Source organism: Psammomys obesus, unplaced genomic scaffold (genome assembly GCF_907164565.1).
Source record: "Psammomys obesus unplaced genomic scaffold, mPsaObe1.curated_primary_1811, whole genome shotgun sequence".
Lineage (NCBI taxonomy): Eukaryota > Metazoa > Chordata > Mammalia > Rodentia > Muridae > Psammomys > Psammomys obesus.
Genome location: NW_026596100.1, coordinates 1,326,102 through 1,346,188, shown reverse-complemented (window position 1 = coordinate 1,346,188; position 20,087 = coordinate 1,326,102). Strand labels below are relative to the sequence as shown.

Genomic DNA, 20,087 nt, shown 5'->3' with positions numbered 1-20,087 from the left:
CTGCCCTATTGTATTGCTGCTTACAGATAAAGGCCCAGGCAGCATAATTTCCTCTGCCCTTGGGACACACTGTTGTACATTAAAACCCATGGGGAAGACAGCAGGGAATTTCAATGTGCTCCAAAAAGTTGCACAGAAACAGTGAAGGAATAAAGCCCACCAGCAAGATGGCGGTTTTGATCTTGTTCTATCTGCTTTCTGCCTGGCAGACACTGATATTCAAACCGAAAGATGATCATTTCAAAGTAAAAATCCACGCCCTAAAGCTCTTGGATGGCAGCCAGTACTCGCCACAGCTATTTTGTGACACCCATGGCTCAATGCCATGGCACCTATGTGATTTTGACTCCTTTTATGATATATGTAGAGAAATGGAATCAGAAAACAGTAGAATGGGGAAAAAAGACTACAATCAGATTATAGTTTAAAAATAACTTAAATTTTTTTCAAAGGAAATAATGACTATTATAAGGCAAATTAATGTAGACCCTTCTTTATGCTTATAAAAGAAAAAGAAATTGCTCTCGCTTTGAACAGACAGGATAAAATATGTCCATTTGTATTACAGCCTTTATCCATTAGTCTGCCTTATGATTTGATTTCAGCTTTTCATTGTTCCAGGGCAATTTTACAGATTGAATCTTAAAAGGATTATAAACCACAAAAGCCATTTTAAATTCTACATGGAGTTAATACACCTCCTGTAATTCTATGCATTTGTACTTTGAATTTTATAAGAAAATTTGTTGACACTTTTCATTTCATTCCATTCTTACAATATATTTTGTATTAAAGTTTGTCAAACGTTGATGTCAGTCTTATTTGATATGTTTTAAAATATCCCAGCCAATCAGCATAATTTCAAATGTCAAATGTCCTAGTAGTTTCACTTATTTTCCTGTGTTAAAATATCATCATAAATTGAAATAATTTGGTGATGCACCAATCATGAATAGAAACTCTTCTCCTCACTGACACTTTTCTATGACTAAAGGATAATTGTGTCTTTCTCACTTTGAGCAGCTATTCTGATGGCATCATGGAACTTAGCTAGTCAGTGCTCCTGGGCAAACCTGGAAGATGAATAATGCTTAAATCAAACCTGGGGCAAGAGAAGAAATTAATTCTTTTACCTGAACAAGAGAAGGTGTAAGAGCTCTTCAGCAGCCCCAGAATATTAAGGCAAGTTGAATAACAGGACAAAAATTCTCAAGCCACTTCAAGGAGAAATGAGTAACTAATGTCAAATCATATAAAATTTGGTCTACAGCTTTCTGTGTAAATAGTGAGCTGCGGCCTATCAAGCATATAGTCCTGTAACAACCAGCTGAGTCTTAGCCAATCACAGCAGCCAAACTTTAGCCAATCACAGGCTGCTAACTGATCAGGCCACGTCCATATAAGGCAAACATGTATCTGTGACCAATCAAACCGGTTTTGGATCCCATGCTTTTTTTCCTGCCTGTGATTTGCCTGCTGGGCTGCTGAGTAGAAAGCTCTTTGAGCCTCTTCTGGTTCTTTATGTGGTCTGATTCATGAATGTTCTTTGCTCAAATTAAACTATATTTAGCTTGTCTAAGTCTTTTTAAAAACACTACTGTCTCTGCTCATTGTTCTCTTCATAATTCAAATATGGAAGATAAGCTCTTGATGTGTGAGTTTCCAGTGTAAGAGCCCATAGCCAGGCATACCTGGGTGAGTCCATCAGGCCCAGGAGGCAGAGACTACACAAACCTTGGAGGAAATTGATTTATTGGAAAAAGACAAAGGATAGAGAAGCTACATAAGACACAATTCAGTACAAGGGGCATACAATCTCTCTAACAACATGTTGTATACAATAATGCCTGGGTACCACCCAATTTATCCTCTAACCTTCTCACAGCTTCCACTCTCCCGTTATTCTTGGCTTTTGTTCCTAAGTTCAAGGAACTCTAGCTCCAGAGACCATAGAACAGCCCTGTAAAAAGTGTCTATAGATCACACGAGCGAGCACACATTGTACTTTATACCCTTCAACAAGGGCAGTAATGGAAGATTAAAGCAGATGTGTCCGGTTCCTTTGAAGACTCGGTTTTGTCATGTGATGTTTTGCTGTAGGTTGGCTTGTGAGAGGGAATGTGATGTTTTGCTGTGAGGTCTCTGGTGGGAGGAGCATGACTTTGGCCAGCTGAGAACATCCGTGGGTGAACTTTGAAGAGAGGAGATATATAGAGACCCACGCACAGTGAGGCATCACTTTTTGGATCCATGTCACTGTGCTTATTTTTGTGCTTTCACATCTGACTTTGCAGAGAAAAATGTTCCAGAGAATGTCTCAGGACAATCCAACAGAGTCTCGGGATTTTCTCTGACTTCATGTTGCTGCATGGTGTTGGCCTTTGGACTGGATTGCTGGTATTCTGATGACTGAGTTTGGTAATCCCCTAAAGACCATCAACCCTAATCAGCAGGAAGTAGATAAAAGAGGTCTACTGCCCTTTTCCCTACTAATCTCTTATCTAAGTTAGAAGGTAGGTACAGCTGTTTAAGAACCCTAACTAAAGTAGGTTTGGTGTAAAATCTAAAAATACAGAAGATAGTGAAATATATATAAATCAGAGGATTGCTCTAATTCCAAGCAGCAGCAAAGTAGGCCTTTGCAGCATCCAAAGGTCACTGTAGCCAGTGTTAGACATCAAGGAAGCCCATGGAACCTGGGTCTCATAAAGCCCTGTGCTGTCATCATTAACCTGGTCTCTAGTTTGTTGAAGGCAAAGACACCAGAAGAGAATGGTTTCTTGTATTTGCAATCTCAAAGCCAGTGTCTTTCATGAGATGCCCTAGGCACAGCAAGCTGATGATAGATTTTCTTTACATATGTTTTGTTTAAACAGAAGACTACAAGGAATGGTGTTCATTGATTTGTTATTTTATTGGCTTTTATTAAACCTTTCGCTGAAACAGTGATCAGTTATAGGCACAATATATAGCCACTTAATTACTGGTAACTGGAAAATCCCTTCGTGTTAATATAATGAGTACCTGAGAATCAGAGTTCTGTGGAACAGTGTACAAATACAGCAGGGTTTCCCAACAGAGTCAAAGAATTTTTTGTTTTATCTTCTTGCTTCTCCTTTTTAGTTATCTGACATCACTTTTAGCTGGGGTGGTGACAGCAGGGGTGTAGCTATGTTCCTTTCTACGCTGGGCTGGTGGGCAACGGCAAACTCCCAAATGGCCGCAGGCTGTCAGTGGCCCCACATCCTTTAGGAGAACAGATGGATCCAAGTCTTCCAGGCTCTTCTTCCTTGGGCACTTTTTCATGCTAGCACTGCTAATGGTTCCCCCCACCCCAAACAAAACAACACCCCCCCACAAAAAAAACAAAAAACAAAAAACAAACACCTGGCTGGTTTGACAAGAGAAACCCTGTACAGCCCAGGCTGAGTGTTTTGATTTGACAAAGAGCATTTATCAAACAGGGAGAAATCAGAGACGATTTTGTAGTCTGAATTTGGGCTTACTGAAACACATTATCTTGTCACACCCTAACTTAGTGACAAGTAGACTTCTGTGGTTTGAAAGTGGGGCAGTCAAAATGAGAGTAGCGGTAGAGCTTTGCTTTTTTCCCCCTACACTTCACAAAAGAAAAATCCATGCTAAAATGTGAGAATGTCACCATTCTTTGAGTTCCCTAGTCACTTTCTACTATTTGCACCTCATCCCACGCGCAGTCACAACTCAGGTGCAGGATGGAACGGAAGGCACTCAGCAGTCTTTGCATGACCGCATGGTGCAGAAGGTAAGTGGACAAAATGAAGAGCGGCTGGAGACATGCAGTAGCCTCTCAGCTGGCTCAGTTCTCCTTTCCTTCGCTGTCCACCCTCCATGGTAAGAGTGGACTTGGACAATGTCACCACCTCAGATATCCGGGAGCAGGGGCGTATTCATGCCAGTGGGGAGACACGGGAGAGAAATGTACCTTCCTAAAGCTCACCATGGAAAATTACAATCCTGGGGGTGTGTTTCACATTCCTGAGACCTGAGTTCGCTTCATACCCTGTCTCTCTCTATACACTGCACAGTCTAGTCCTCTGGCAGACTACGTCACCTCGGTGCCTGACGGTACACTCTGTGTTGGCATAATAATGACAGTACCTAGGGACATCTCTCGGGAGGGATCACTGTGGTTAAGTGACTCCCAGTTGTACTGGTTTAGGCTGTATTTACTGTGTTTATTGTTATAAGTGATTCAAGATGTTCTCACCCACGTGACAAAGACATCAGCTAGTTCCCATGCAACCAAATAAACAGTTTCCTGGGTCTGCTTCTTATTTCAACGATGGAAGCTCAGTAACTAAAAGCTTTGGTGCTGTGAATAATTAGCCCAGTTGACATGCATAGCAAGTATAAAGGAGGGACCTACTAGAATAGGACCAGTTAGGAGGTGAAGGAAGGCACAGCGACTCCCGGGAAAGAAAACGTACTTCTGATTATATAGTAGATTTAGAAAATAACTCGTAGACATTCGTGCAAAAACTAAAAGCCGGCAACAGTGTGGGCATTGAACAGAACACATGAGATGATGAGGAGAGGTTGGATAGCTTCCCAAGGAATGGAGGGATCAGCACATTTAAAGGAAAGTTGGGAGGACTCTGCTTACACACACTATGAAACAAAACAAAACAAACAAACAAACAAACAAAAAAAGCATCAGTTATGCTCCCTGCATAAAATAAGCAAAAGCAGAAAAGGTGCAGCATATATATTAAAAGAACAAATGAATGTAAGGCCACAAAAGAAATCCCAGAGAGGGCAAACACGTGCTCTAGTTTAGTGCCTCTAGAGTATTTGCAAGCTCTGGCAGAGGAACCCAGTTCGATCCTAACTAATCCAGTTAGATTCCCAGACTAAAACTGTAATGGTGCCTACAGGCACATAGAAATAGCTCACAGCTAAGAAGGCAGAATTCTCAAAGCCTGCCATATGTGAAGCATTACCAGGCATGCAAAGAAACAGAAAAATACGGTGCAGTGTAAAGAGGAAAATCAGGACCTAAACGGACAGAAGCAACATGGATGTCAGGATAGAAAGAATTGTAGGTACTTTCCTGAATGTAAAATGCTAAAAGTAGACCCAAATCAAGTTTGTGTGAGCTTTAATCACAAACATGGAAGACCAACCCCTGCCAGCTAATGGAAATATTTGCACAGTTGCGAGGTTCCGCTCTCACTCAGTATGAAAAAACAAGGACCACATTCATGCTCTTTCCATGAAATAAGCAAAAACAGGTACAATTCATATATATAGTATGTCTATTTCATATAGAAATCTATTCATATATATAGTATGTCTATACATATTTGTATATAGTATGTCTAATTATTTTAATATTATATATACTGTGTTTATGTGTGTATACATACTCACATATATGCATATTTGTATATATGTAATTATAGTTATATGTTTACATATTTATAATATCTATTTATATTTATTTTATATATTATAAAATATATGTATATTTTATTTATTTATTTTTATATAATTTACTTATATTAAATTATATAAATGTGTATTATAGTAATGAATATATAAAATTATACAAATATAATTATACAGTATATAGTATATCATATATAATATATACAATTATATATAAAATTTTATAAATTTATATAAAACCTATATAAAATATATAATGCATATATTGCTATATTTTATACATATACTATATAATATGTATTGTTATATATGTATATATTATATTCAGACATATGTATATATGCATATATATATGAACAATGTGCAGAACACTTAATAAATTTTCCTACATTTTGAAAATCTATTAAATACTAGCCCCAGATCTTAGACACTCACTGAAGTTCAGACACATGAAGCATAAAGAAAACTACAGCAAGACATATCACCACTGAATCTCCAAAAACTGGTGATCAGAAAACGCTCAGAGTGAGCCAAAAAGACTTTCTGTGGTGTGGGTGGAGCTAGGGTAAAGCTAACAGGGCCCCTCTGAAGACAGTGCAGGCGAGAAGATAGGGTGCTGAAAAGAACAAAAGCAGCCTGTTAACCTAGGATTCCGTGCTGAGAAGGTGCCTTTCGAAAAAGTCAAAGTACTGTTCTCAAACACATGAAGTCTAATCCACCCTACGAAGACTGTTAAAGACAGCTCCCAAAGAAGACGGCACCAGATGAAACGAAAATGCATAAAGACGTTGAAGGACAACAGAAATGGTGTCCACCCGGGTAAATATATAATATCTCTTTCCATATTTTAAGCCTCTTTGAAAACTAATTGAGTGCTCAGACAGAAATAGCAGCAAGGCAGTGTACAATTCAGGCCGGATGACAAAGGGGGCGTTCGCACAGCAGCCGCAGGACAGAGACCAGGAAGGGGGAGGTGGAACTGTGCGCAGAGGGTCTGTGTCTCCTCAGCATCATGTCTGAGCAGCAGGCCTCCGTGTGACAGTGTGGACAGAGGTGGTGAGGGTAGGAGCCCTGTGATCGCATTAGAGAAGTGATCTGCAGGCCAGCAAGGACCTGAGGGGGCAAATCTACCAGCACGCCTTCCCGCACTTTTGATCTCTTTTAGCCGCTTAGAATATTGTTCTGTATTCTTTATACATAGTGGTAGGTTTCAGAAAAAGTCTCTTTCAAGTATATCTTGTGCTTCGATTACTTTCACTTCTCATGTCCTCCTTCTCTAGCCCCCTCCCAGTCTTCCCACTCTCTTTCTGTTCTTTCTCTCTCTCTCTATATATATATATCTATCTCTCTATCTCTCTCTCTCTCACACACACACACACACACACACACACATCAATAATTACATCTCTGTTGCACAGTTCCAGAGGAATAAGGATCCATCACTGTCACGGCAGGAAAGCATGGCCGCTGGAGCGACAAAGCTGAGAGTTTACACCTTTACAAAGGCAAGCAAGAATCAGAGACAGCCAAACTAGGACTGGCATGTGTCCTTTAAAATTTCAAAGCCCAGCCCCAGTGACAGAATTCCTGTAGCGGTGCCTCACCTCTTAATCCAATCCAAAGGATACTACCGGCTGAGGACCAAGTGTTTAAGTACCTAAAAAAATGCCACTCTGACCAGGGAAGACAGGTAGGCTAGCTTCAGACCTTCACCTGTCCCTCCTCTTCTCCACAGGCAATGCCCCAATCCCATCCCCAGCTCTGTGGCATGTTGTAGATACTCTAAAAGTATGGTCTAATAATGTTTATTATTTTAACCCTATAATAATTGTAGTGGTATTATCTAACTCACCATTATAATTAGTGAAAGACACAAACAACTCATAGATTTTTAAATAGCGTAATTTCACTTGGGGCGAGGCATTTATTAGCTCCAAAGCTAGGTTTACCTCCCAGGCGCCCATTCCATACCATTTCTCTCTGGGCTACTTCCCATTTATAATCCCCACATACTTACTAATGTTCTTCACCTTCACCCGCACCAGCCCGGCCTTGTGCCCTTCTCCACACTAACCTATCTCAGCTCTCTGCTTCCTCCTTCTTCTGTTTCCTTCTCCCTTATCTTTCCCTCTCCAAAGCCCTCAAACCTTCACTCCACCCCCCCCCACCTTCTGTCCTTCCCAGGTGTGGGCCTTTTAATCAGCCAATCAGGAATACTCTCTTAGGCAAGGTTACAAAAGTCATTTTGGGGTACGTGAGTGTCTGCTCATAAAAGACAGCAAGAGCAGACTTCAGGAAGCAAAATAATTAATAATCAAATACAAAGCATCCGAGCATGCTGTTAGGGTAGCAGGCTATCTGTTACGGCTTCTTCTCTGCTCTGCCCCCATGGCGGGGGGGGGAGTCTAAGTAGATCCTGAGGTAACACCCTGCTCTCCTCCCTCTTATGGACCACCTCAGGACCCACCTCCTTGCCCATCCTCATTCCCTAACTGTCAGCAACTAAAGTAGAGAAAACATTTTACCTGGAATGTTTACCCTAGTAGCCTCATTTATCAGAATTTCCTGCCAGGCCACACCCTCCCCCCACACTCTCCTAAGGATCAGAGAGGGCAACAGAAACCAAGGAACAAAACTACCCAACACACACAATAAGAGGCAAGAGATCAACATCCGGAATTATACTTATCCAAAATTGATGTTGGATACAAAAGTGGTATTATTAGCCCTCCTATATACAAAAGACAAATGGACTGAGAAAAAAAAAATCAGGGGAACAACACCTTTTACCATTGCCTCAAATAATATAAAATATCTCGAGGTATTTCTAACCAACAAGTGAAAGACCTGTATAATAAAAACCTTAAGATATTGAAGAAAATATTAGACAATGGAAGGATCTCCTATGGGTCAGCAGGATTAACAAAATAAAAATAGTTATCTTCCCACACCAATCTCCAGATTCCAGGCAATCCCCATCAGATTTATAACACAATTTTTCACAGATCTTGGAAGGACAATTTTCAGCTTTATAAGGAAACACACACACAAAAAATCCAGAATAGCAAAAACAACCTTGAATAATAAAAGAGTGGAGGTAGGTACCACTCTCCTTGATTTCAAGTTGTACTAAGAGCCATAGCAATTAAAAACATCTAGCACTGGCACAAAAACAGAAAAACAGACATGTTGATCAGTGGAATCAAATTGAGGATCCAAACACAAGTCCTCACACATGTGATATTTGATAAAGAAGCCAGAAATGTACACTGGGAAAAAGACAGCATCTTCAACAAATGGTGCTAGTCTAACTGGATGGATGCATGATGAAGAATACAGATAGACCCACACTTGTCACCATGCACAGAACTCAGACGGATCAAAGACCTCAACATAAATACCCTGAACCTGATGGAAGAGAAAGTGCGGAAAGTAGCCTTGAACTCATTGGCAGAGGAGAAGACTTTCTGAACAAAACCTCATTCACACAGGCATTAAGATCAACAATTAATAAGTGGGACCTCATGAAACTGAAAAGCTTCCTCAATGCAAAGGACACCGTCATTCCGACAAAGCAGCAACCTACAGAATGGGAAAAAAGTTTTTTTATTGTTTGTTTGTTTTTGTTTTTTACCAACTACACATATGATAGAGGACTAATATCCAAAATACACAAGGAACTTGAATATCAAGAAAACAAATTGCCCAATTTAAAAAACAGGGTACAGATCTAAACAGAGAATTCTCAAAACTCAAATGGCTGAGAAAGGAATGTTCAACATCCTTAGCCATCAGGGAGGTGCAAATCAAAAGTACTTTGAGATTTCATCTTATACCTGTCAGAATGGCTATCATCGATAGAACAAACGACAGCTCATGCTGGTGAGGATGTGGCGGAAGGGGAGCACTCAAGGAGCACTCATTGGTTGCTGGTGAGACTGTAAACTTGTACAGCCACGATAAAAAGTCGTGTGGTGATTTCTCAGGAAGATGAGAATAGATCTACCTCAAGATTCAACTATACTACTCTTAGGCATATAGCGTACTTCATCCCACCAGAGATACTTGCTCGATCATGTTCATTGCTGCTCTATTCATAAGAGCCCCGATTTGGAAACAACCTAGAAAAATGAATTAAAAAAAAAAAAACTTGTGGTACATTTACACAATGGATTATTACTCAGCTACTAGGAAAAGCTAAAATCGTGAAATGCATAGGTAAATGAATGGAAGTAGAAAAAAAAAATCACCCTGAGTGAGGTTTCCCAGACTCAGAAAGGCGATCATGGTATGTATTCGCTTATATGTGGATATTGAACTGTTGAGTCAATGATAATCAAGCTACAAGCTAAAGAACCACAGAGCGCAGGTATAGGGTAAGGGACTAGAGGAGACAAATGGCTCTCCCTAGGAAAGGAAGATAGGTATGGATGGACGGGTGGGGCTGGGCTGGGAGGACAAAGTCAGGGAGGGGTAGAAAGGAGGAGTAGAGGGAAAGCATATAAGGAGAGACAGCTAAAATTAAGAGAGAGTTGAGCACAACAGAAACTTCCTAAAGTATATGCAAATATGAGAGCGGTCTAAATGAATGATAGGAGAGACAGAGCCCCCACTGGCCATCTCTTGTCACCAAATGAAGTTTCCCGTACCAGGCTTGAGTTACATCTGATTGAATTGTTTGCTGAAGTGATCCTATGGGAATCTCCAAACACCCCAAGCTGTTGCCGACGCTATGGGTTGCTCTCTGCAAACTGACACAGCAAGGCCCCTTTTCCGAGGACAACAGCTATACATCTCACTGAACACGGAGAAGTCAAGCTGGTGCCTACACGGAGCCTTCACCCCGATGTTCTAGTGTCTGTAGTACAGAAAGGTACACTGTATGATAGCAAAAGAGAAACATGAACACCGACCCAGCAACAAAACCTTTGATCTACAACGGCATCCTGCCTGCAGGCTATACGCTAGGGCAACGGTGGCACAGAGTTTGTGGAAGCAACCAACCAAGTTCTGACTGAACTGAAAGCTCACGCCACAACCTGGAGCTAGTACCCGACTCTGCCTGGGTGATCAAGAACCCGAGACAGGATAGCCCAGGGACCTAGGGTAAGGCCGAATACTATTGTTCTTAAAAAAAAAAAAAAAAAAAAAAAAGTAAAAATAATAACATGTATCAATAAAATGACTCCTACTGATATTCTCCTCTATTCATAGATCAGCACCTTGTTTAGCCATCTCCAAAGAAGCCTCCTTCTGCAGCAGATGTGAGAAATACAGACACACAGCCAGACATTACGTGGTAGTGAGAGGTCTTGGACTGTTCAGCCCTAACCGGGAGGCCTCCATCAAATCCCTCCCTTCGAGGCTCAGGGAACCCTGAAGAAAAGAAGGCAGAAAGAGTGTAGGAGCCAGGGGCGATGGAGGACACCAAGAAAACAAGGCCCTTGAGGTTATCACGATCAAAGTTACGGAGACTGAGAGAGCACGCACAGGCCCTGCAAGGGTCGGTACCAGGTCCTCTGCACACAAGAGCATGGCTGCCGTTTTAGTGTTTTTATGGAATTCCTGAGTGTGTGAACTAGGGGTTTCTGTTCCCCGAGCCTTTTCGTGGGCTTTTTTTCCTTATGACTGTTTTGTCCTATTCCTGTGGGCTAGTTTTTGTCTTATGATATTTTACTTTATTATGTTTAATTATACTTTATCTTATTATTCCTTAGGAGCCTGTTACTTTCTTACAAGAGACAGAAAGGGAATGGAGCCTGATGGGAGGGGAGCTGGGAGGAATTGGGAGCAGGAGAGGGATGGGAAACTGTAATCACGATATATAATGTGAGAAAAAAAATTATCTTCAATTAAAGAAAAAGGAATATGAAAATCGGGGGGGGAGGCATTTCATTCAAACTAGCATACATATACAGTAGACGATATACGGCTTTGTCCGACCCCGACGCAAGGCTCACTCAGTGCCTGTGGCTCTCCCCAGCACGTCTCACCCCCCACACCTTAAATTCCTCCAGCTCCAGGGCTTCCTTCCCTTCCTTCCCCAGCTTCTCGCTCCTATGTAAACCTGACCTTTGAACCACGTGTGCTCGTAATCCTCCCTCTCTTCCCACCCCCTTTTCACCCCTGTCTTGGCTCATGTTTGGCCCCCTTGTACTCTTGGCTTTCTTCTCTTTTTCTTCTCTTTCTGTTTCGCTCCCCCACACCCCTCTCCCGGCCCAGTTCAGTCTGGACACTTCCAGATGTCTCTGGCTGTACTCTGCTTCACATCTGCAATAAAAATCTCCTTGCCATACCTTGGAACGGTCATGCCCTCATTTTCATTCAGGCTTCATGTAGTTATGAGAAAATATGGTATTTGTCTGGCATATTTCATTTAGTATGACAATCTCCAGTTGCATCCATTTTCCAGATAATGACATAATTTTATTCTTCTTTGAGGCTGAGTAGAACTTGTGTGTGTGTGTGTGTGTGTGTGTGTGTGCGTGTGTGTGTGTTTGTGTGTGCATCATATTTCTTTTATGCATTCATCCATGGAAAGACACCTAAGGTGATTCCCAAACCGCTGTGAATAGCAAAGCTATAAGCATGGATGTGTAAGGATTTTCCTGGTATGCTTAGAGCCCTCAGGTATGAATATCCAGGAGTGAGCATAGGTCAAATAGTAGTTATGGTTTTAGCTTTTGAGGACCTTCCACACAGTGGCTAGGCCAGTTTACGTTCCCACTAGCATCTTCGTCTTGGATTCTTGAACTTTTTCGCCTTCACAACTGTGAGAAACAAATGCCTGGGCATGGCAGCACATGCCTGTAAACCCTGCACCCACACTGTCAGGGGGTAGAGGCGGGAGGAACATGAGTTTCTTGGTCAAGTTGGCTGATGTAGTGAGTCTGACTTATAGCAAGCCCTGTTTCAAAACAGCAACAACAACACCAAACAAACAAACAACAAAAGTTGGAGAAGTAGTTTAGTGGTAGAACACTTACCATAAACGCCTAAGACCCTGGAATGGATTCCCAGCACAATCGCGCATGCGCACACGACGTATAGTCGGTTACCACGGACTCTGTGCTATTTTGTTGTAACTACTTAGGTAGGCGAAGACAGAGTATTCTGTAGTAATATTCTCACACTCTTCAAAGCAGGCTAATGCTAATTAAGTGTGAGCTGGTCCGGGTCTGAATATTTCTGTATGCCAAGCTCATATGTCGCATTCTCATTACTAAGACGATGTTCTTAGAAGGTGGGGCTCTGAGAGAGACCAAAAGATCTTGAAGGGTTTGCCTCATGAAGGTGATTCATGTTTTTATACGAGGCCTCAGAGAAATACCTCTCATTTCATCATGTGAAAGTGTGGGAAACACTGGCCTGTACCTTTAGGCAAGATTCCAAAACCTATGGAGATGAAGTCACACCTCTCTACAGCTCGTTCTCTGGGACAGAGTTCACAGGCTTTCTGTGGTGGAGCCTAACAGCAGCTTCTTATTTATGATCATGTTCCCTTTTACACATGCTCTGCTGAGCTAAATCATGTTTGTAGACATTAGGTCCAAAGCAGCCTCCTCAAATGTGACAATGTCCTAAACAGGGCTCTGCCTGGGTGAACATAAGGATTATTGGGGAAACAGGGGCCTTAAGACAGTTTTTTTGTTTACCCAGGAATCTGCTTTAGGCCACCAGAAACCTTCCTCAATCCTGCCCCAAAGGTCAACTACCTTGGGCAAGGGTATCTAGTCCCAAGTCAATCCAAACAGCCCAGAACAGCTTAAAGACCCCCACCTGAGGATTCATAGAAAATCCACCTGCTTTTTGACCATTTTTCCCTTCTTCACCGATACTATCTCCAAACCCCTACATCCCATCCTCCACACCTCCCACCTCACCCAGCCACCACCAGAGATAGCTTTGCCAATTTGACCCCCAAAAAACCCTCTTTCTACCCATGGAATGGTCCAGTTCCATGGTTTGCTGTGCCCTCACTTACAGAATGCAAGTCTCCACCACCCTCCAAAGTTATAAGAAGCCTAGCCTTTGTTCTGGGCACTGGTCCAAGGTGTTACGAAGGCTGCTTTCTCACGAGACTACTCTGGCCTTCCCCTGCTATCTCTTATGCAAGCTCTTTCCTCAATCAGTCTCCCTTCTTTCCTCCCTCTCTCCCTCCTCCTTTCCTCTCTCCCTCTCTCTTCCTCTCCCTATCTTCCTCAATTCTTATTCCTTCTTTCTTTTAGATTTATTTATTTTCTTTTTTGTGTGTGAGTGTTTTGCCTACGTGTATGTATTTTTTACTGCCTACATACCTGGTGCCTGCAGAGGTCAGTAGAGGGCAATGGATCCCCTGGTTGAGATGGGATGTGGGTACTGGGAGCCAAATCTGGGTCTTATGGCCAACAAGTAGGTCATTCTCATACTTACAAAGCTTTCCTCATCTTTAAAAGGAAGCCTTTTCTTCCCTCTAATGCTCCAACGTGTTTGGATCTCCAAATGGCTTATTTCTGTCTAATTCTATCCCTCCCGCCATGAGGCCCAGCCATGGCCTTGAGCTCTCATTCCAATAACCTTCACTGAGGAGAGTCATGCCAGCTCCTTGGTGGTGCAGACTGAGCACTGATCTCATTTGCTCTTATCACAAAGAGTCAGAGAGACAGTGCTATTGCAGGACTCAGGGGTCGAAGCCTGCACCCCAACCTGGTTCTGTTACCAGTCCTCGTTAAGTAAATTAAAACAAGTAAAATTAATAATGAAAAGGATGAAAAGGACATCTATTCAATGCAGACACATTGGGAAGAGGGATAAATAGTGACCCAATCCCCATTTTCTTAAGGTCCTGACACGAGGGTAAGGTTTTTGGTTTTGGTTTGATGATTCCAGAGAGGGTTTCTCTGTGTAGCCCTGGCTGTCCTGGAACTCACTCTGTAGATCAGGTTGACCTCAGACTCAGAGATCTGCCTGCCTGTAGCTCCAGAGTGCTAGGCTTAAAGGTGTGTGCCGCAACTCCTGGCTGGGGGTAGGATTTTAACAGAAGACAAGAGAGCGCAGAACTAAGCAGTCCAGACAAAGTATGGCCCCTGACCACACTCTCAGCTCCAAGATGCCCAGGTGAGGTCAGCTGACAAGTTTCCAAACTTTCTCTAGGAGAAAAGCTCCTCGTCTGGGTGCCCACATGGCTTCGGCCATTTCTCCTCCCAGCAGGCCATTCCTAAGGAGCTTCTAACTTTGGGGGTTCATTCTTTCAGTAGTCTAATAGTCAGAGGGGAGCACTGGTATCTCCGACACCCATTGTTTTTGCCAGGTGGGTGGTCACTGTGGTAGCTGAGAACCAGGAAGTGGGTCGCTGCCAGACCATGGCTAGGCACACTAGTCAGACTTTGAAGATGAACCCTCCCACATAAGCCACAGCCTGTGAAACCGGAAACTTAGACCACAGGCCTCTGCTTGTTACCAGGCCCAGGAGGTCCTATTACCTTCTGCCTCCCAGGCTTGGGGAAGCAGAGTAAGGACTGTCTATGTCAAAGAGCAATCTCAGTTTGCATTAGAGCTAGGCCTCAGGGGTTCTATGATGTGATGAGCAGAAAGTGTCCACATGACCAGATTCATTGCCCCAAGACAGTTAGCCTTCTTTGACCAGGAGATCTTTAGGACACAGGCTAATTGTCTTTTTCTTAAAAATCATCTTCTAAGCCAGGTGCTGCTGATGCATACCTTTAATCCCAGTGTGAGGGAGGCAGCGACAGGAGGATTTCTGAGTTCCAGGCCAGCCTGGTCTACAAACAAACCAGCAAATCACCTTGGGGCTCTGTATCCTGTGCTCCTGATCAGGGAAACAGGGGAGTGTCATGTTGAGCCTCCTAAATCCTGTGCATTTGGAGGTCAGAGGACAACTGTGAGAACTGTCTCTCTCCTCTCTTTACATGGGATTTGGGACCAGCCTGGATCATCAGGCTTATGCAGCTGAGCCTTTATCTGTTGAGCCATGATTGCTGGCCTGGGATGGTAAGCTTTATGCTTATTTTTGTCTTCTTCTCTAATTCTTTTGAATCTGCTCTGTGATGTGATGAGTGACCAAAGAATGGACTCAGTCATAATTGTGGCCTTCGGTGGAAACAGAACATTCTGAATTTCCCAGAGGCTCATACGATAACGACCTAACAGAAGGCTTGTGACACACCATTGTCCTTTTCTGGACATGAAAACACTCCCCGGGAAAGTTGCCTGTTCTGAGGGAGAGTTTTAAACCTGCCTCAAAACCAAGCACAGCTGTCTCTCTGGCTGTTGTCTTCTTCTCACCCTGTGAATCTTTTTCTTCTCCATGGCCCCTTTGGCCATTGTCCATTCTCACTCCCGTGGATAAAAGAGCGTGTTTCATAACAGTGACTGGATCACTCGATTTCGATGACATCATCATCAATTACTGTGCCATTTTAAACACGAGTTCCCCCACCCAAACAGAGAAATGCATGGGAAAACTTCAAGGTAAATTACAAATTCCACATTTATAGTGAGGATGGTAACACCATTCAGTAATTACCTAAAACAAGAGGTCTAGAAATAGTTCAGGTTGAAAAGTGGTACAAACCAGCCAGATTGATGGATGTTGTTAGAAGAGCAGGATACACATTCTTCTGAAAGCAAGGAGGACATCCATCATATCCCAGGCCGAAAAAGAGGTGACAGCAAAGCTAAAAAGCACTCAAACTTTAAGTCTGTTCTTGAACAATGATGTAGTGAAATCGGAGGACCATAGAAGTATCTTCAGACCCCCTCAAAACTGAAAAGTTATTTCTAAACCTATGTAATAGAGAAAAAAATCAAAAGGAAAATTAGGTAATATTCCTGGAGAAGGTGTATGTGTGGAAACTTCCCAAGAAACGAGTAAAAAGCAATTTCCTAAAAAGGAGCAATGAAAAATGCCCAGCCTTGAATAAAATACTAAATGTTTTCTCCCAAAGCCAGAAATAAGAAGGGTTTCTAGTCTCCCAATTTCAGCATCATTCTGGAGAGCCTAGCCAGTGCAGTAAGAAAAGAAAAGAAAAGAAAAAAAAAGAAAACAGAAGGGGAGGGAGGAAACTATAAATTATATGGTTCCACTTACACAAAGTTCTGAGAAATTCAAAGTAATCCTAGTGTCAACGATGGCCAATGACTGGCCAGGATTCTTCTCAGGACACTGAGGTATCAGAGAGACATGAAAAGTGCAAAGAGGCATGAAAAGTCATGTGGCATGATGGACGTGGCATGATGGACATGGCAGGCTCATTAGCTGGACTGTGCTGATGGTTGTGTAGCTGTTGGTGGATGTCAAAACCTGTCAGGTTGTAAGCTTAAAGCACGTGTCAATTGCACCTCCATCAAGCTGCTAATAAGAAAGAAGAGATGTAGAAAGAGGAAAAGGAGAGAGTGTGCTATAAATCCAAAGATAGCATATGAGGTAAGCTGCTTACGGATTAGGAAACCAAAACGAACTTACTTATTAATGAGCTAGATTGGCTCTAGTGTCTCTAAGTAATTTTCTAAGAGGAAGGTTGGTATCTAGGGATGAACATTATTCTGTAGACATGGTGTCATTTAGTGTCACTCCAGAAAGAAAACAAAACCATAATTGGATGATGCATTCATTGCCCAAGCAGAACCAGTGACCCCTTTGGAGATGGAGCTCAGTTCACAAAACGCAGGGAATGTGGTGGCTGACCACCATTCTTAGCAGCATGTGGAGGGAATGGTGTGTGCTCCTCCGTATCGGGCCCTGGAGAATCTGCAGTTACCAAACGGGGAACTGGTTTCCAGGCTTCCCACTTGGCACCCTGATCCTGCCACAGGCCTGCTGAGTTAGCATTGTCGGCTATGGCCAGGGAGCAGGCAACAGCATTCCTCACCACTCAGCCTTGCCTGGCACCCATACTGGTCCCCTAGCCCCCGCTGTTTTGCTTTCTGAGTACACTCTCTTCTATGCAGGCCTAGGAAGACTTAAAGCCCCCTGTGTACTCTTTATCACAGCTGGTGGTAGTCATTGGGACAGACATTACTTACCTATTTTTCGAAGTTCAAATACCGCAAACAAGCTCTTCTCCTCATCTCCAGCTTTCCCCTAAGCCTGGCTTTGTGGCTGTTTGTGTTTGTGTGTATTTTAGGTATTAGCAACTTACTTCTGTAGAGGAGGCAGGCACGGCTCTGAGACTCTTCAGCGGAACAATGGACGTTATGCTGACCCTGTGCAGCAGACGGAGTGATTAGCTTCATTTAAAGAGGAGCCGAGACGGAGTGGCGGTTAAGCAGCTCCTCCTGCTTTCCAGAGTAGTAATAAATGATGGAGCCAGGACCGACTGCGGGCACCCCGGCTCTTTGTTTATCTGATCATGGCACTCTCGAAAGTGAGGGAGGATATGATTGGCCACGCGCCAGTTACTTTGCACAGTAAACAAAACAAAACACTCTTTTGTTTATTCACGGACTCCTTAAAATGTTTTCTTAGTGGTGAAAAACAGTGTCAAGTGAAAGCAACAGAACGCGTCATTGTAAAGCCATCCCCATGACTGGCAGAACAGCCCACGCATCTGTCTCTGAAAATGTCATGGGGGTGTTCAAGAGGGACACTGAGAGATGGATTAGTGGGGAGTAAGGAGTTTATCAGAAACGTTATTAGTCACATTAGTCAAACAGATAGACAACAGCGTGGCACAGACCCTCAAGAGAGTTCAGCTCCCTAGCACAAGGGACAGTCATAGTAAGGGCCCTGAATAGAGGAACTCAGGGCCCATGTGGCACAAGAGTCTCTTCATATACCTTTCTTCCAAGAGGGGAGGGTTCACAGCAGACAGGCCTTCCTGTCTGGAAGGCCTCCCAGGCAGGAATCAGGGAAGAGACTGGTGGGCAAGACATGTCAGCAATACCCAATTGTTGTACACCTACATCCTAGGCAAGAGATCCTGGCACAGGGAAGTGTGTTAACTGGAGACTCACAGAAAATATCTCAGCAAAATGCCGCGTTCATACCTGCGCGAGAGAAAAGGCTGCTGTGGGCGTCATGCCCTGAATGCTAGCACTCAGTGCTTACAGTCCCACCACCATCTTCCCACGGAAGGCCTGCTCTCTGCTTAGACCTTCCCCTGGGTCATGGGGGCTCCAGGGGCAGGGTAACACTGGCCAGTGGAGAATGGCACACAGCTGTCTGAGAAAAAGAGGCCAGACTGAGCTTTCTCTGCTGACAAAGCCTTTGGGCTTCAGACTAAAACAAGGGATATCCAGAAGGAACGGTCCAATATCGCATCAGTTTCTCTAGTTGATGGTTCCATGGCGTGTGATCTTTGAGAAAAATAGGAACTAGCTTCAGCTGCCAGGTCTCTGAAATGGCCCTCTTTTCGATGCTTAAGGCTCAAGCCAAACCTATAGGAGCAATGGAAATGAGACTTGGGTTGTACCATGGGAAGGCTGTCTCTGTGTATTCGTTTGTTAATTCGGAGGCTGCAGAGAGCTAAATACTAGCCTGATCTTGGTATTGTTATTGTAACATTGTAAACATTTGTTCCTTCTTTCACCTGCCTAAGGCAATCTGGAATTGTATCTGATTAGCTTTAATGATGATCTTTGGGCCAATATCTGGACAGCAAATGGAAGGCTGCTCTTCTGGACAGACAGAGGGACTCTGGGTAAAGCAATCGGTGAGAGATTTGCCCTCTGACATTAGGGGTAAACAGAAGGGCCAGAGCAGAGCAGAGGGGTAGGCCTGGCCCGGAGGCCGGATGTACTGCTAGCATTAGTCTGGTTAGAGTAAGTGGGAGGTAGCCCAAGCTGAAGGCCCAAGCTTTAAAATATTAGCAAGCGTCTGTGTCATTATTTATATCACTGGCGGGTCCGAGAAAGTGCCCCTGGACGTGAGCCAAGCGGCTCAAGCTCAGAATGTCTAGAAAAAGTTACCTCTTCATTTGCCCGTGCAGGACTGGACAAACCAGCGTTGTTTGAGCAGGGAACCGGCCTCGTCTATCCCTAAATCAGCTGCCCCTGGAATGTGGTCAGGCAGGAACGCGGCAGGCTAAGCTAATGGTGTCACTGCTCTGCTCCTGCCTTTTAACCTGTCAATGCCCTCTCCCTGGGCAACCGGTACAATAAAAACACGGTGGAGAACACGAGTCCAGCCGCTGCTGCTGGACTGCGGGAGCTTCCTGGCCACCTGCCCCCATGGCCGCGGACAGATCGAGCCACAGTCAAGCTTGGTGGAAGAGCCAGTGCGAAGACAGATGCCTCTAGGCCAGCGGCTTGCAGTGGTCCCGTTGCCTCTCTGCACACTCCCTGTGGTCCTCCCCTAGGGGGAAGTTTATCTCCCTGTTAGTAAGCTTCCGTAAATCTTAACACCACTCCCTGGTTTGTTTTTATTTTTAAAAGTTTCTTGGCAACCTACTCCGGCGCCCTGTCACAGCTGGGCATTGGCTACTCACACCGATAGGATGGGTTCCTCCCTTTCTCCATGTATCTCTACCTCAAACCGACCATTTCCGTCTTTTGTTTTAAGAGATAAATGGTAGAAGAACATTAGATTATTTTTTTTTTCTGTCAGTGTTGACAAAGGAGTGGTCAAGCAACAAACGTTAATGGACAAGCTGGAGCAATGGCTCACCCGTTAAGAGCGCTGGCTGCTCTTCCAGACAACCTGGGCTGGATCCCCAGCG

The 20,087-nt window shown here is 43.6% G+C and overlaps 1 long non-coding RNA gene across 2 annotated transcripts in view; it reads right to left on the bottom strand.

Moving 5' to 3' along the window:
* Positions 1-19,427, bottom strand: part of LOC129692129 (uncharacterized) — a 27,222-nt gene extending 7,795 nt beyond the window's left edge. Inside the window, exons 1-3 of one of the 2 annotated variants that reach the window (XR_008722638.1) lie at positions 19,339-19,427; positions 17,571-17,634; positions 15,908-16,215 (exon numbers count right to left, since the gene is read on the bottom strand). This is a non-coding gene — a long non-coding RNA (uncharacterized LOC129692129). Of the gene's footprint in view, positions 1-15,907; positions 16,216-17,570; positions 17,635-19,338 lie in introns of those variants that run through there. The other variant, XR_008722637.1, reaches the window with a different exon arrangement.
* Positions 19,428-20,087: the final 660 nt, after the last annotated feature.